This window comes from Mastigoproctus giganteus, chromosome 10, assembly GCF_048544385.1.
Source record: "Mastigoproctus giganteus isolate SK-2022 chromosome 10, ASM4854438v1, whole genome shotgun sequence".
NCBI classification, from domain to species: domain Eukaryota; kingdom Metazoa; phylum Arthropoda; class Arachnida; order Uropygi; family Thelyphonidae; genus Mastigoproctus; species Mastigoproctus giganteus.
Genome location: NC_143584.1, coordinates 68,873,311 through 68,888,673, shown reverse-complemented (window position 1 = coordinate 68,888,673; position 15,363 = coordinate 68,873,311). Strand labels below are relative to the sequence as shown.

Genomic DNA, 15,363 nt, shown 5'->3' with positions numbered 1-15,363 from the left:
ACTAGAATATTTATAATAATGTTTTGTCACATTAAAATATTAACAATAAAAATTTTACAAAAAAGAGTCAATTTTTTATAAGGACATTTATCAAAATACTGGCAGCGGGTTGCAGTTACGCTTGCCTTAAATTTATATAATAATAGTTTCTATAATTAAATTGCAGCCGCTCATGTGAAAGAAATGGGATGAACATAGGAGTGTAGCCAATCACCTATATATATACCAAATTCCAAATCGGTATCCCATCTGGAAGTGGAAGGATTTGGACAGATGACACTTGACAATACTTAATAGTAGATGCTTACAGAATAAATATAGATTTTACATTACAAGTTACATCAAAGCTATTTAAAAATACAAAACAAAAATAAATTTAAGAATTTTTGTTATTAACACCAAATGTCATTTTTATCAAGTGCCAAAAGAAATTCTTTTAATGCATTCCTTTCCTTGATTTTATATCAGAAAATTTATTAATGACATCGGTAAAATCCAAATTTGTAGCCACATCATTTTCAATTGTAGTATTGCTAATGAATTTAATCTTGCCCGCGACATTGATGATCGCAAATATGTTTTAATTAGCTAAAACTCCTTTCCCCACTTGCTACAGTTAGTGAAATTGTCAGCATAACTTTCGATACTGCCATAAATTTGGCAACGTATCTTGTAATTTATTGTTATTTATAAATTTCAAAATACTTAGTCTTTATTAGGTTCTATATCGATTCTTGGCAGTGAAAGAATGACGTTTTCACTGTACAGTCCTAAACACAAACCAAAAAAGAGCGCTTCCTTATTTCTGACAACCAACACTCTTATAGTTAGAAGCTTCTTGAACGAATGCACGGAAAGAAGTGATCGCTATTTCAGCAAAAATGTAAATGGAAATGCAAGAAGGGACCAAATGGGAGCAATAAAGTCTAGTTCGCAGTAAGGATACTTGAAAAATAAAATCCTCGTGGCTACAAATGGAAAGGTGGACAGTGGCATAGTGTTTTGTGGAAGGTGCCACCAGTGGTTTTCCACATCTGCGCCGTATGTACTCTGTGATGGAAGGCAGAACTACTTCAAAGTGAGAAAAGTGTAACGTCTGGTTTATGAAGTATTGTGATGTCTCTGGCTTCTTGGCCGCAGGGGCCCCTAGTGGGTCTCTAGGTTTCCCGCCACCACCACGGGAAGGTGAGCCAGACTGCCCATCATACTCTGGTTGGTCTCCGCCAGGATCGCCTAAGCTTCTTAAAGAGAGAGAGAAAAAAAAAAAAAAAAAAAAGATAGTACCCCTGCATGACCGCCATCTGGCGAGAGACCTCTGTATCCCGCACCCTGACGAGTGCCAGCAATATCCTACCCACTATAGGTTAGCATCAAATCCCGCTCTCCAAGGAGGGGTCCAAGAGAGCCAGCAATCCCGCAAAGTTTTAATGCTAGCAATATCCTACCCACTGTGGGTTAGCAGCTAAATTCCGCTCTCCAAGAGTAATCCAGCAGAGCGGGATTTAGCTGCGTTCAGGAAAGACAGCAATCGCACACCTAGTGGCGCCAGCAGTATTCAATCCCGTTGAGTTAAAATGTTCATTCAGACAGTCGTCCAGTCAAGAGAACTATCCCACTCCCGTTCGGTTCGGAGCTTGAGACACCGAATCCAGAACCGTTCTCTGCTCGGCGATCTTAATTCTTCTAAGCGCAAAGCTCCTGCGCGTATACAGTTAGTGTATTGCATACGCGCAGGGTGCCGAACAACGCAAGGTGCCGTTAACTAGCAGAGAATCTGGCTTAAAAGGTCAAGAAATGTCGCTCGCAGGCGACAGCCAAATTTCTAATGATGCTAACGATCCACCGATTATCGGCTCCTATCAAATACTGTACCTTTGGAATTACTAAGAGAAAATAACAAATCAACCTTAAATACCGTAAAAAAAAAAAAATGCAAGCACTCAAACCTCTGAATCACGGGTGAAACTCTATGAGCATAAGTGTAACCAAACAGAAGATGAACTAATGTTAGGTGCAAAACGGAAGAAGAGAAACGAGAAAGGACCAATTCAATTAAGAGTAACACAAGTTGAACACCCAACCGTAGAAACATGCAAAACCAGCAAAAACAAAGGGGGTCGGTTGGAAAGTCTAACTCACCGAAACAAGACTCAAATCTCAGAGAATGTAAATAAATATGAGAAAAATATTGATGCACGCACCGACACGAAAGAAACGTATACAGCCAAGGCACAGACAAAGCATACTTATGTTGAAATATTAAAAAGGGATATGGAAAATGGCGGCGACAAGGAGGAAGCGGATAACACAGACAAAATTGAAAGAATTTACTCTAGCAGAAAAAAAAAAAAAAAAACAGGAATCCGAATCCTCAGCTACTAATCGGGGCTTCAAAAAACAAAAAGCTTAAAGTTATTCCAAAGCTCAAGGCTATATTTGTTTCAAGGTTGGCCCCGGACACAACTGAAAGAGAATTACAAGAATACGACGTTAACAGCTTTTGTAAGTCAAATGTTCAGGTAACCAAACTGAAAGCAAGGTTTCCACAGGAGTACTCATCCTTTAAAGTTTCATATAGTGAGGACAACGAAGCAAGAATTCTGGAAACTAATAACTGGACCGAAGGAACACTGATATTGCCTTTCCACAAGAATGTAAGTATAAGGACAAAAATCAACAAACCCATCCTCACTTATGAATATTGAAAACGGAAATAAATAGCAACTACAGACAATCAAGAAAATACAGGAAAATAGGATTCCAGTTCGGCAAAATAAGAATAATTTACAAGATGATTTGCTATGTTACTATCAAAAACGTGCAATGTCTAAACAATAGCAACTATAAAAACACCTATTCCCTTATATTACAAGACTACGACATCTACTTTTTTAGTGGAAACATGGCTCACTCAGGATGTTAAGGACAGTGAATTGGTCCCACCGGGCTTTGTTGTTATTCGTAGGGATAGACTGGATAAGAGAGGCGGCGGGCTCATGATCGTCTGCCAAAAAGAGATTCCTGTCTCAAAAATCAAAGTCTTGGATAACATTGAAGGAATTTTTCTCCAACTGGGCAGTGGCTCTTATAGCTGCTATGTCATGCTTGTCTACCTTCCACCACCTATAGATAACACTCTTATGACGGAATTGAGAACACTATCGACCAAATTCTTGATCAACATCTGGGAATAGACCATTTAATTGTTTTAGGGGACTTTAATATGCCACATGCCTAAAATGGATGTAATGCCAATCCAACTAATGTCTGGACACTTAAGGGTAGATTTCAAAAAAATTTCATCTCTCTAAATCTGAATCAGATCTGTGAATTTCCAACTAGAAATGAAAACTACTTGGATTTAGTCTTCAACTTTCCTTTGGTGGTCTTTAAGCCAACTAATCTTTTCAAATCAGATCACATTCCCGTGGCCTTTTCCATCAAGAAAAGATCAGTTAAAGATACGGATTTAGAACAAAAACAGAAGCTCAATTTCAATAAAGTGAAATGGCCTGATATGAATTATGCATTTAAAAACTGTAATTGGGAATTACTATTAAAAATTAATGATCCTCAAGAAGCACTGGACTGCTTTTACCAAATCATTAATGAAGCAACTAACAATCTTGTTCCATGTGCCAATCTTGTGCAAAAAGGATCCGGCTCCACACCTCTGTCGAAAAGTTTCGCCCTCAAAGATCCATGGCCTGTTAATAAATACGTCGTAAACATGATTTGTGCAAACCATGAAACAGAAGGTTGAGTAGAAGCAAACTCAACATTTTCAATATACTTCTTTGTGATTTCACCATGCACAGACTCATTCCATCTACTTTGCCAAATACTAACCATTTCACTCCATATTCTTTTCCGTTCTGTCTTCAAGTTACTAACTGGGTCTGTAGTAATTCCCATAATAGATACCTGCAATCCTTTCTTATGTTTATAAATCATGTCTGGGAATAAGCTAAATAAATCTAAAGGCAGTTCTCCTCCAAGGATTTGGAGGGCATTGTTTGATACTGTACGAGGAGCATTATTTAGTGCCAGAAGCACTGTCCTTTGAATTGATAGTAGCTTATTTTTGATTTTCACCTTGACGATGTTCTGGTGCCAAATACCTGCTCCGTACGAAACTATAGGCAGAAATATTGCTTTATAATATAGTCTCATGGTCTTTTTATTCAAACCCCAGTCTCTTTTGGAGATTCTGGGTTACCACAGGCGATCGAAGGCCCCTGCAAAGTCCATCATTATGGCGAGCAAGTAGCTTGTATGATCAGTTTATTAGCATTTATATGGCATCAGCCAAAAAAAAAAAAAAAACCTTCTCATTTCACCCATCCACCCGCTCCAAATGTTTCTCTAGTTCTGCCTTGAATCTATTTAAGCTATCAATTTCTACGACAGATGGAAGTTTGTTCCAGCAATCAAAAACCCGCTGGCTAAAGGCAAACTTCCACACATCTATCCTACAACTGTCTTTCGTCAATTTGAATTTATGCCCTGTCAGGCGATTATTCTGAGCAAGAGGAAAAATCCCATTAGCATTGAGCATGCTAAAACCATTCTAGGCTTTATGCACCTCAATCAGATCACCTCGCAGGTGGCTAGACTCCAGACACTGTAATTTGCAAAATTTAAGCCTTTCTTCGTAAGAGCAACCCTTTGTTCCATTCACTACTCTTGTTGCCCTTCTCTGTACTCGTTTCAACAGCTCTACATCCTTCTTAAAATGAGGCCTCCAGACCTGTATACAGTACTCAATGTGTGGCTTGACCATTACCTTACAAAAGGGGATAATAACATCCTTATCCCTGCTAGAAAAATTCCTGTATATCATTCACAAGACACCATGAACTACTCTTGCAGACCGTCTGCACTTCTCAGAAAACTTCATACCTGCCTGCACAATTACCCCCAGGTTCTTTTCACTCTCTACCTCTGTCACTGTTAATACGTTACTCTGGGATTACTGCTTCCCATATGCAGTACTTTACATTTGTCAATGTTAAACTTCAGTTGCCACCTTTCAGCCCATCTACTCAACTTTTCTAGATTCTGTTGCAGTAGCGTACTGTCATTAACAACCCTGCCAACCAGCGTATCGTCTCCAAAATTGGACATTAAGCCTGATATACCATCATCAATATCATTAATGAATACAGAAAACAACAACAGACCCAATACTGAACCCTGAGGGACTTCACTAATAACATTAGTCCGCGAAGACCAGTGTCCATTGATTACCACTGTCTTCTCCCACTCAACCATCCCTTTATCCACAGCAGCAATTTACCTCCAATGCCACACTGCTCCAATTAGTGCAGCATGTGGAACAGTACCAAAAGCCTTTATAAGATCCAAATATATGATATTAAAATTCTTTGCATCCAGTTCCTTTGTGACTACATCATAGTATCCAATCAAATTGATCAGACAAGACTTCCTCTTAACAAACCCATGCTGTGTTCGAGCTAAAACTGAAGTGTTGTCTAGATGATCCTGCAATGCTTCTTTAACCAGTGCCTCCATTAATTTCCCTGGAACAGAAGTTAAACTAACAGGTCCCAATTACCTGTGTCTCCCTTCGATCCTCATTTGTGGATTGGGGTCACATTTGCACATTTCCAGTCCATGGGTACCTCCTCTGAGTCCAAGGAAGCTGTCATAATTATGGCTAAGGGTTTGCTTACTTCCTTTGCTGCCTCCTTTAATATAACTGGATAGATTCCATCCGCCCCAGGTGCCTTTCTTTTGTTTATCTTGAACAATTTCTCCTCCACTTTACTCTCAGTTATTACAAGATTATCTAGCTTACTGCCAGGGTTTAATACACCCGTGGTATTCCCCTCCCTGAATAACTCCTCATGTGTGAATGTAGATGCATTTAGTTTGTTAGCTACCTGAGCAGGATCATCAACGGTTGAACCATCGATATCAAGTAGACCAATCTGATTCATTCCCTTCCTTCTAGAGTTTACATAAGTAAAGAACTCTTTGCATCCTTTACCAAAGATTTCATATAATCTTCCTTTTACTGCCTAACCTCCGTTGTGACTGGGTTACAGACCAGCTTATATCTATCATAATCTTCTGTGTCACCTGTTAATTCATATGTATCCCATGCATTTTTCTTCTCTGCCACATGTCTTGAACAATATTTCTTAGTTGGTATGAAAAGCCTAGTAGCTTCCAAGATTATTTCTCTGAATGCGTCCCATTTTGAATTTGCTGTTGTTAACATGATCAGTTGGTCCCACCGTATAGAATTTAAATGCTGTCTCAGACCACCATGGTCACCTTTACGAAAGCAAAAACCCTTCTCTTTCCCCCTTATGGTAGTTACCTCTTTGAGTAAATCCCACTTCAGTACACTGATCACTGCCATCTAGTGGTTCCTTTATCTGCAGATTCTTAATGCATGAAGAATCACTACTGATAATCAGATCAAGAGTATTACTCCCACTATTCGCCTCCCGAACATGCTGCTGCTGCTGTAAAAAACAATCATCCAATAAATCCCCAAAACCTTTGCGCTAGTGTGTGAGTGACCAACGCACAAATTGCAGTCAATCGCTGGGAAATTAAAATCTCCCATTATAAGACACTGATTTACTGGCCCACTATTTCTCTGCACAATTGCTCATTATACCTATAACACACACTCATTTTTCCTTTCCCAGTGCTTATGTCACACCAAACAGACTCAACATTGCATTGTCCACCAACATCAATTGGATGCACTTCCTTAGATTTCATGTTTTTAACTAACAGCATATCCCCTCCTCCCTTCCAGTCCTGTCCATCCTTTCTGTATACACATTGTACTCCCCAAATTCCAGTTCTGCACTGCTTATATCTGCGTGACACCACGTCACTGATATCCCAACAAAAGCTGCCTTTGATGTCTTGACAAGCACTTCTATCTCATCAAATTTATTAACTATAGTACTAGCATTGGTGTACACACAAGTATACATGCACCTGTTTCTACCCTTAGTTACCCTAACAGCCCATGTATTTACTAGTTCCACTATGACTTCCAGTGCTGGAATTCCCCATTGCCTTGCTTTCTAGGCTGCTGCTGAATTGCATTTCAATAGAAGCAGTGCAAGAATCACTTTCACCTCTGCCAGCGGCTACTGTTGACCTATTTGTCCGGTATCCCCCCCCCCAAGCTAGTAGTTTTCCGACCCACTTAACTCTGCCTCGACAGCATCAGCAAATATTCTTGCATCCTTTCCATTTAAGTGTATCCCATCCCCGTAGAAGCAGTCTTCTGTTAACAAGCAGAGGCCAGGCTGAGAAAAATTTGATCCCTTGAGCCTTGCACAATCTCTCCAGGGCCGAATTGATCGACAAGGCTCTCATCATATATTCCGTCCTATCGTGTCTGGGGAGAATTACAGACAATTTCAAATCAACCCTAATTCACGGCTTTTTTTCAACAGTGACCTTTACTTGTTAACTAATTCCACCGGTCTCCTACTCTTAATATCATTAGTGCCAACGTGTACTTTGTGCCCTTAAAAGATAATATCTGCTCTACAACGTCATCAACGTTTTCCCCTGCAGACATATTGATGGCATCAATTGTGCTGCAGCCTGTTTTGAAACCGAAAAACAGGTTTCAAAACAGTTTTGAAACCGAATTGTTTATCAGAGGAGAGTCCGTGGGTTTTCATTGCTGGAGGCTAGATGGCATAGGAGTCGGCGCTCCATAAGTTTGGCCATCACAGACAGCAAACCGATTGGGAGATATGAGGATGGATTCTGCGGCGACCTGTCCCGGTGTTTAAAAATTATTTAGAGTGGCAGTTTTCCTTGAAGCTGGGAATATGCCTGCTACCAGGCATCTGTTACGGAGACTTAGGAGTGTGGTTGGATTATCCTCAAATTTTTTGAGCACATCCACTTCCAGCAGGTCTGCACCTAGTATCTTTTCTTCTTTCATTGTGTAGTGGTAGGTCCATATCAATAGCAGTGAAGGGGGATGCTCAATAGTATCAGTATTATATTGTAGATTTTGATTTAGAATTTCCTGTTGCTAATGCGTCAAGGGTGCCTCTACAGCCGGGTAGATGGTATCAAGATTGTTGTTAATGCTGTCTTCCTAAGTGTAGGTGGAAGTCCCATCCATCTGCAGAGTCGTGTCAAGCACCTCCCCACGGGGAAGTTTGTTTGTTGGAATCTTGAATACTATGCTCCAGGGGTTCTCGTTCCCAGCAGAGGCCACTAGAGTTTGCCACTATTTCTTTTTACTTGTACGTATTTCTTTTATATATGCGTTCCTGACTGTGTGGTAAGCTTCCCTCGCTGCTGTGATCTCTTGGGGGAGGGGGCAGTATTGCCTGTGCTCGCTGGAACGTCTTCCTAGCGTGGTGAACTCTTCTTCTTAGGTCTTGTAACTGGTAGTTCCACCAAGGAACGGCATACCTGTAGGGCCTTCTGCCAGAGACGGCGAAGTCGCAAGCACTCCTAATGATAGATGTAATTCTTCTTATACAGTTGTCCAGGGTAAGCACATCTGGGAGTGGGATGTCTTCAGGGAGTCTTCTTGATAATTCAGTTCTGAAACGGAGCCAGTCAGCCTTCCTCGTGTTGTAGCGAATCATATCCATCACATGGGGACAGGGAGAGTGATATTGCTCTGCGGTCCGACGTGATCCAAGAACCTTGAACGGTCCATCTCGCAAGTTTGTTTGCGATATCAGGGGTAGCTGCCGTGACGTCGATGGTATTTTCACAAAAGGTGCCGCTGAAGGTGTGGAGTTGGCCGGGGGCAGTTTATAATCTAGAGACCTTTAAGGGAAAGATATAGGTAAGCCAGAAACAACTACACAATGCGATCGTTAAGAGAAAACGCAAGGCCTGGGAGACTTATCAGCACAACAGGGAACACCGAACCCTGGGGAGTGGTATACAAGACAGTCACGAATAAACGTCCCGGGGGGGGGAAGTCATTTCAACCACCCAGACACCACAAGGCGATTATACCACCACGTGGCAACAGTCTATACGCAATATATTGGATGCCATCTTCACGGAATCAATAGAGCCAACACTGCCACAGCAACTTATCATCTGTCAAGATAATGAAGCTTACTCAAGAGACCCACAGGAGCCATCCTCCACACAGGATGAACTACAACAAATGGCAACCCAGATAAGAAACAATAAATGTCCAGGCCTGGTCTACTTAGAACCAGAAATTAAAAAGACTGTGGAGATGGTTCCCGACCTCCTCTTATACCTCTATAACAGCTGCTTGGCTAAGGGCATCTTCCCCAAAAAATGAAAGACAGCAAAGGTAAAATTAATCCCCAAAAATTGAACAAACCATCCCACCGGCAGGTGGGGTGGTTTGTTCGAAACTCCTATCGGCCAATAGCCCTACTGCCGGTTGCAAGCAAACTACTAGAAAGACTACTCTACACAAGGATAAATCAGCATTACTAGACAGCGAAACTCACAGAGACATCGCAATACAGATTCAAGCAGGGTTCGTCTACTGTGGAGGCCTTGCATAGCCTATCGGAATCAGCAGCAAACTGTAATAATAAAAATCTACTAGTCATCTCCGTTTACTTCGCCGGGGTGTTCGATACCATTTGGTGGCCGAGCGTCCTGGCAAGACTAAGGCGTGCCGATCAACTTATACTCCATAATTAGGCCATATCTCTTCGAGAGACGCATCATCCTGGAAGCACCTTATGGTAGAGTGAATCGTGGTGTCCGCAGGGGCTACTACCCCCAGGGTTCTGTTCTGGGACCACTTCTGTGGAACATGGTTCTGGAGGGGTTCTTGGCTTTCGACTCGGCGATGTGCGCTCCCAGGCCTTTGCCGATGATTCGGTCCTCACCATTCCTGCGGATAGCAGGGCCCAGCTAGAGAAAAAGGCCAACCAGGCAATGCTGTTATTGCAAAACTGGACCAGAACCCACTGCCTGACGATATCAACAACAAAGACGTCCTCCATCCTGCTAAAAGGCAAGCTTGATATACATAGGCTGCCACAAATAAAAGTGGTACCTATCACAATAAAACTAGTGACCCAGTTAAAATATTTAGGGGCTATATATAAGGTATAAGGTATGTTAGTGTCTAACGGCTCCTGGGATTTCTCCCATCTCCGCGGGTGTACATTGTATCGGGGCCAGAGATTTGAAGTGTGTGGGGGTCATGTGCTGTATATTGTGTTGTGCCCTTTGTTCCTCCGGTCTATTAGCCGCCGAGCCCCTAGTGGGACCCGACGTTACCACACCATGCCACGGGGAGGCTGACCGGGTGTACCACTGTAGCTAGAGTACTCTGGCGGGTCCTGCCACCTACTTTCCTGGGATTTCAGTGGCTAGGACCAGATTTGAGAATGAGATGATCGCTGTTTCTTGAGCAACGGTTGTAATTTTAACAGAGCGTAGGGTTGTTCGCTGATAACTTGTTCTAGGGCCAAATAGGTCGGGCAGTATATTTTATTTAGTGTATATATGTATATATATATATATATATATATATATATATATATATATACACTAAATAAAAAAAACGTTGTGCAAGAGAAAAGTAAGGGAGGAAAGCAGAAGACTGGAGGTTAGGAAACAGAAGAAAGGGGCCAATAGGGAAGATGGCCCCTGATGACAGTGTAGCATGCCCAGTGCCTCACCAGAGAGGCGAGTGGGTGGTGGGTGGACGAAAACCACCGCCCCACAAAAAAAAAAAAAAAAATATCATTCTGTAAGAGAAAAATAGGGGGGGGGAGTAAAAGAACGGATGGCAGGAAACAGAAGAAAGAAGCCGAAAAGAAAAAAAAAAAAAAGGGAGAGAGATAACTCCACAAGTTCAGGGTAGGTATAGCTAGCACGGCCAGTCAGTTGGAGCCGACAACTTGCTGGAAATCCAGCAGTGAGAGTGCTGCTATGGTGGATGGGTCATGTTCAGTAAGGTCTAGTTCAGGTGCCGTCACTGGGACTCCATTTGGTGAGTCTGTGTCGCATCCAGACTGAAGGCTGGTCCAGTAGTCCATCAGAACGAACAGTGGGGGTGGTCAAAACCGGGAGTCCAAAATTGATGGTCAAGTCCAGGGATCGATGCTAGGCCTCTTCTTGATGAGATGTGTCAAATCTGGTCGAGAGAAGTTTGTCCAGAAATCAATGATGAGGAATTTGTCAAGGTATGTGCGGACCCTGTCTTTTATTGCACTGCTGGTCAAGTCTTGTGCAAGTTGGTCCAAGGCGTTAGCATCCATGGCTCAATGATGCGTAGCAACAATTGGCAGTCATGGTTGTTATGACCTATTGATTCGGATACTAAGGTGGTGGTAGCGCTTTCTGCCTGGTAAATAAGTCCATTGCAAATTGAGTCAGAGCTCGGTAAGTTTCTTCATTCTGTAGGGTGAGGTGTTCTTGATTTTGGTAGTTGAAGCGTAGTTTTGTTATTAGGATCCTCCTGAAGTCCTCGTAGATTTCACAGCTGTGGACAAGGTGCTCCCACGTCTGATCCTCTCCACAGTGGCAGCGGGGTGAGTCTGAAATTCTGAAGTCAGTTTTTTCTGGAAGGAGCCATGTCCAGTGAGGAGGTAGGTAGCATAGAGTCCTGGTGAAAACCAGACAGGTGTGAGGGGGTAGGAGGCCCTGACATCAGGGAGGAATCTTTTGGTGACAGCGCCTTTAGTTGATGTCTGCCATCTTTCTTGCCAGGTGTCTGTTAGATGTTCATTAAGTCTCTTCTTTTCAGCGTTTCTATTATTTGCTGGGTCAGTGGTGAAAATTGCACAAGTAACTGCTCTTCCTTTGGCTATTTGGTAGAGCAACCCATGACGAACAATCTCCAGGTCCAGTGGAAGAGATCCAGTGAGGACCTGGAGCGCATGGGTGCTGACAGTGCGACAAGCACGCGAGGACAGAAGGAGAAGAGAGCGCTGGATAGTTCCTAGGCGCGATCTGTTTAGGGGCTATACTGGATGGTAATCTTTCCTTTAAACACCATCTAACTTATATCAGAGCAAAAATTAAAAAGATACTCTGGATTGGTGGCTAGGATCGCCAGGCGGAACTGGGGGTTAAATTAGCGCACCCTGTCATTGTTTTATAAAACAACCTTTCTACCGATCATCACTTATGCCTCAGCGATATGGTTCCCCGAAACAGCAACTGTAGTAAACAGACGAATCCTTGGTGCAATGCAAAGAACCACATCCTACTGACAGTTACACGTGCTTGTAGAACAACCAGTACCCACCCACTGCAAGTCTTAGCCTGGGCTCTCCCCCTTGACTTAGAGATCACACGTAGGGGAATGAACTACCAAATAGAGAAAGGAATACCCTTTACATACCATGGCTATACTGTGGACGTTAATGCGCCACGCAAAAATGAAAAGATTAGACTGCAAAAACACCTGATGCAAGTTTGGCAGGAGCGCTGGGCCAATTCAATTAAGGGAAATATCACCAGGAAATTCATTCCGAACATCGACAGGATGTACCCAAGTCACCCAAACTTGGTTTCAACCTGGCTTAAAAAGTAAAGTGCAGCCATTATCAACCCACTGCAGGATGGAAGCCTCCTCAACAATTCATGTTGAGGGAAATGGACCATAATCTGCCACGCTGGTCCAGTGCGGGTTGGCAGATCAACCGTATTCAGCAGTCAGGGGCTTGAACCCCGGTCTACTCAAAGAGCGTGTGCTACTGCACTCCCGCTCCTGCCCACTCGGCTACGGCAACCTGGCTTATACACCACCTATTTACTGAGTGGACACGGGGCCTTTAAAGCCAAGCTGACAGACCTGGGAATTGAGGAGGATCCGAGCTGCGCCTGTGGGGAGCATGAGTGTTGGCAGCACATTATGTACGATTGCACACATTATGAGGATCTAGGGTGCAGACTGATCACCGCAATACACTACCTCCCCAAGAACTTGGAATCACATCTATTGGGCTCACTAGAGGAATATAGGGGGCTAAAATGCACAAAAACCATTTGCTAGGCGTAAAACACTGATAGCTATAAACAGAAGAAACAGATTAAAAAAAAAAGACACAGAACACGCGTGGAGAGCACTCAAGGAGAACCTCCCTCAGGAACCTGCTCACTACTAATAATCTAATACCTAGCGAATGCAAGAATAACCCCATGGAGGTGTGGATTTTCCCAAGATGAAGAGAACCGCACCATTGATAACGGACTGACAACGGACCTGACCAGTTTTCATAGCTGCGGCCAAATCTGGATACTAAAGGCTACCGATGACAGAGAAGACCGACGAGGATGTAGAAACTCCAAGTTGCCGCCTTGACGGAGTCATATTGGCTTAAGGCTCTGCACTCTTGTGCAGTGCAAGCCTTTTTCTCCCAAACCCGGTAGGGGAGGGAGGAGACGGCTCACTGTCTCCTCTCTCTCCCCTGCCACACCATTCCTTTCCTCTGGTGTGACATGGGCATACCTCACTGAATAATTGAGGGTCACCTACCCTATCGACACTCTTCTTCCTATTTCACCCTCCAAGCCTTCACTCTCCCCTCCCAGCACTTGCTCTTGCACAGCGTATAGCCCTACACGTCAAAATTTAAAATACACCAAAAAAATTTCGCCCAACTTTTTAGGCACTTCAGAAATAGGCCTTCAGCGTCAAACCCCATATTAGCGCTTTAATGTAAGTGAACTAAAATCAACCGCGGTCGTTCCAATTTTAGTTTAGGTCCTAGCCACTAAAATCCCAGGAAAGTAAGTGGCAGCACCTGCCAGAGTACAATTGACTCACTGGTAACACCCGGCTAGCCTCCACGTGGCGAGGTATGGGCAACGTCGGGTCCCATTAGGGGCCTGGCGGCCAATAAGCCGGATAAACAATGGGCACAACATGTAACACTACATATGACCCACACACTTCTAAATCTCTGGCTTTGACAGGGTACTGTCACCGATACATAAAACATTCGCGGAGATGGGAGAAATCCCAGGAGCCTCTAGACCCTCAATACCTGATGTTAGAAAGAAGTCTTCTAGTCTTGAGCCATCCCCAAGAGCAGATTGGGCGGACATATGGCTGTGCCAGAGCGGCAATTTGCATCCATGGCAAATACCAGCCCCCCCCCCCGGCGAAGTTGAAGAGCAGACTGGATAATTGTAATTGCTGCAGCTATATCTTCTCCAGGATGGGTGAACAAGGAAAGCAGAAACACTGAGCCCAGGGGAGTATAACCTGTGCACAAGCGTGGACATACGTTTTTCTCAAGACATATATTAACTAGGCTCTACCCTGATATCTTTTTCAGGGTAGGGACTTGTTATTTGGGTTTTTTTTTTTTAGGAGCATTAGCAACTAAGGCCATATTGCTCCGGGATATGCGGTGGTCATTCCCTGACCTTTCCGCATCCTCCGTATTTGGTGGTGACGGGCTCGAACCCCGGTCTAATCAAGAAGCGTGTGCTATGCACTGCTGCTCCTTCCCACCTGGCTACGGAGGCGCCTGGGTAGGGACTGGAAGAAGGTAATAAAAGGGCCGCTTTCAAGGGAGCTGCCATTGTTTCACAAGCTCAGTCCATCTTTGAGGGGTGTAAGAGAAAATTTTCGGTTAGTCTTGTATTCCCGGATTCTGTATCCATTTTCGCTAAAATCTTTGAAAGGCGGAGGGCCTTTGCATCGGACACATGCCAGTGGCTCATACATTTTCGACTGTTTACCGCACTATAGAGAAAGAAAGGGACAGAGAAAGTGCCTCCACATCTTTCCCCAAATCTTTCGTTTTCCACCTACCACGAAGCATATGCGCCTCTCAAACCTTCGACAACCCCAATGGCATGCGCCCCCGAGCTGCGTACGGCTCTCACGCAGCTCGGGCTGACCATGGTTACTGCTCTCCGGCTCCTAACCGAGTGGTCAGGGGCCGGAGGAATTTTTAGGGGTCTTTTTCACAACGTGGCTGATTTCGTCTGTCTCAGATGAGTATAACATGTTTTTTCCGTTCTGGGAATTCGAGTTTTTCGTCCAGCAGACAGCAAAGCGACCACAAAACAAACGCAATTTACAGACAATATGGCCTCAGTCACTGATTAAAACCATATACAGACAAAACAAAAACTCTAAAGGAGAGACCAATAGAGGATGCCATACAAGAATTAGTCATGAATGTATGTCATAGGTTTGGCGGCACCAGGAACGTTTTTTCAGCTCCGTCATTTAAATCTGTAGCTTTCAATACGGGACACTGAATTTATAATTTAGAAGATGCAAAACCAAAAGCCTTCATAACATCTCATATCTTGTCCGCGCGAAGGGAGGCCTCAACAACCAGGCCTGTAGGTTCTCAAAATAAGACAGATATCCAGTACTCAGGATATATAAAGTAAAAAAAAAGA

The 15,363-nt window shown here is 43.4% G+C and overlaps 1 protein-coding gene across 1 annotated transcript in view; it reads right to left on the bottom strand.

Annotated features, from left to right (window-relative positions):
* LOC150079072 (breast cancer anti-estrogen resistance protein 1-like) overlaps positions 1 to 15,363 on the bottom strand; it is a 195,545-nt gene that overhangs the window by 55,862 nt on the left and 124,320 nt on the right. The gene's annotated exons all lie outside the window — the stretch shown is intronic.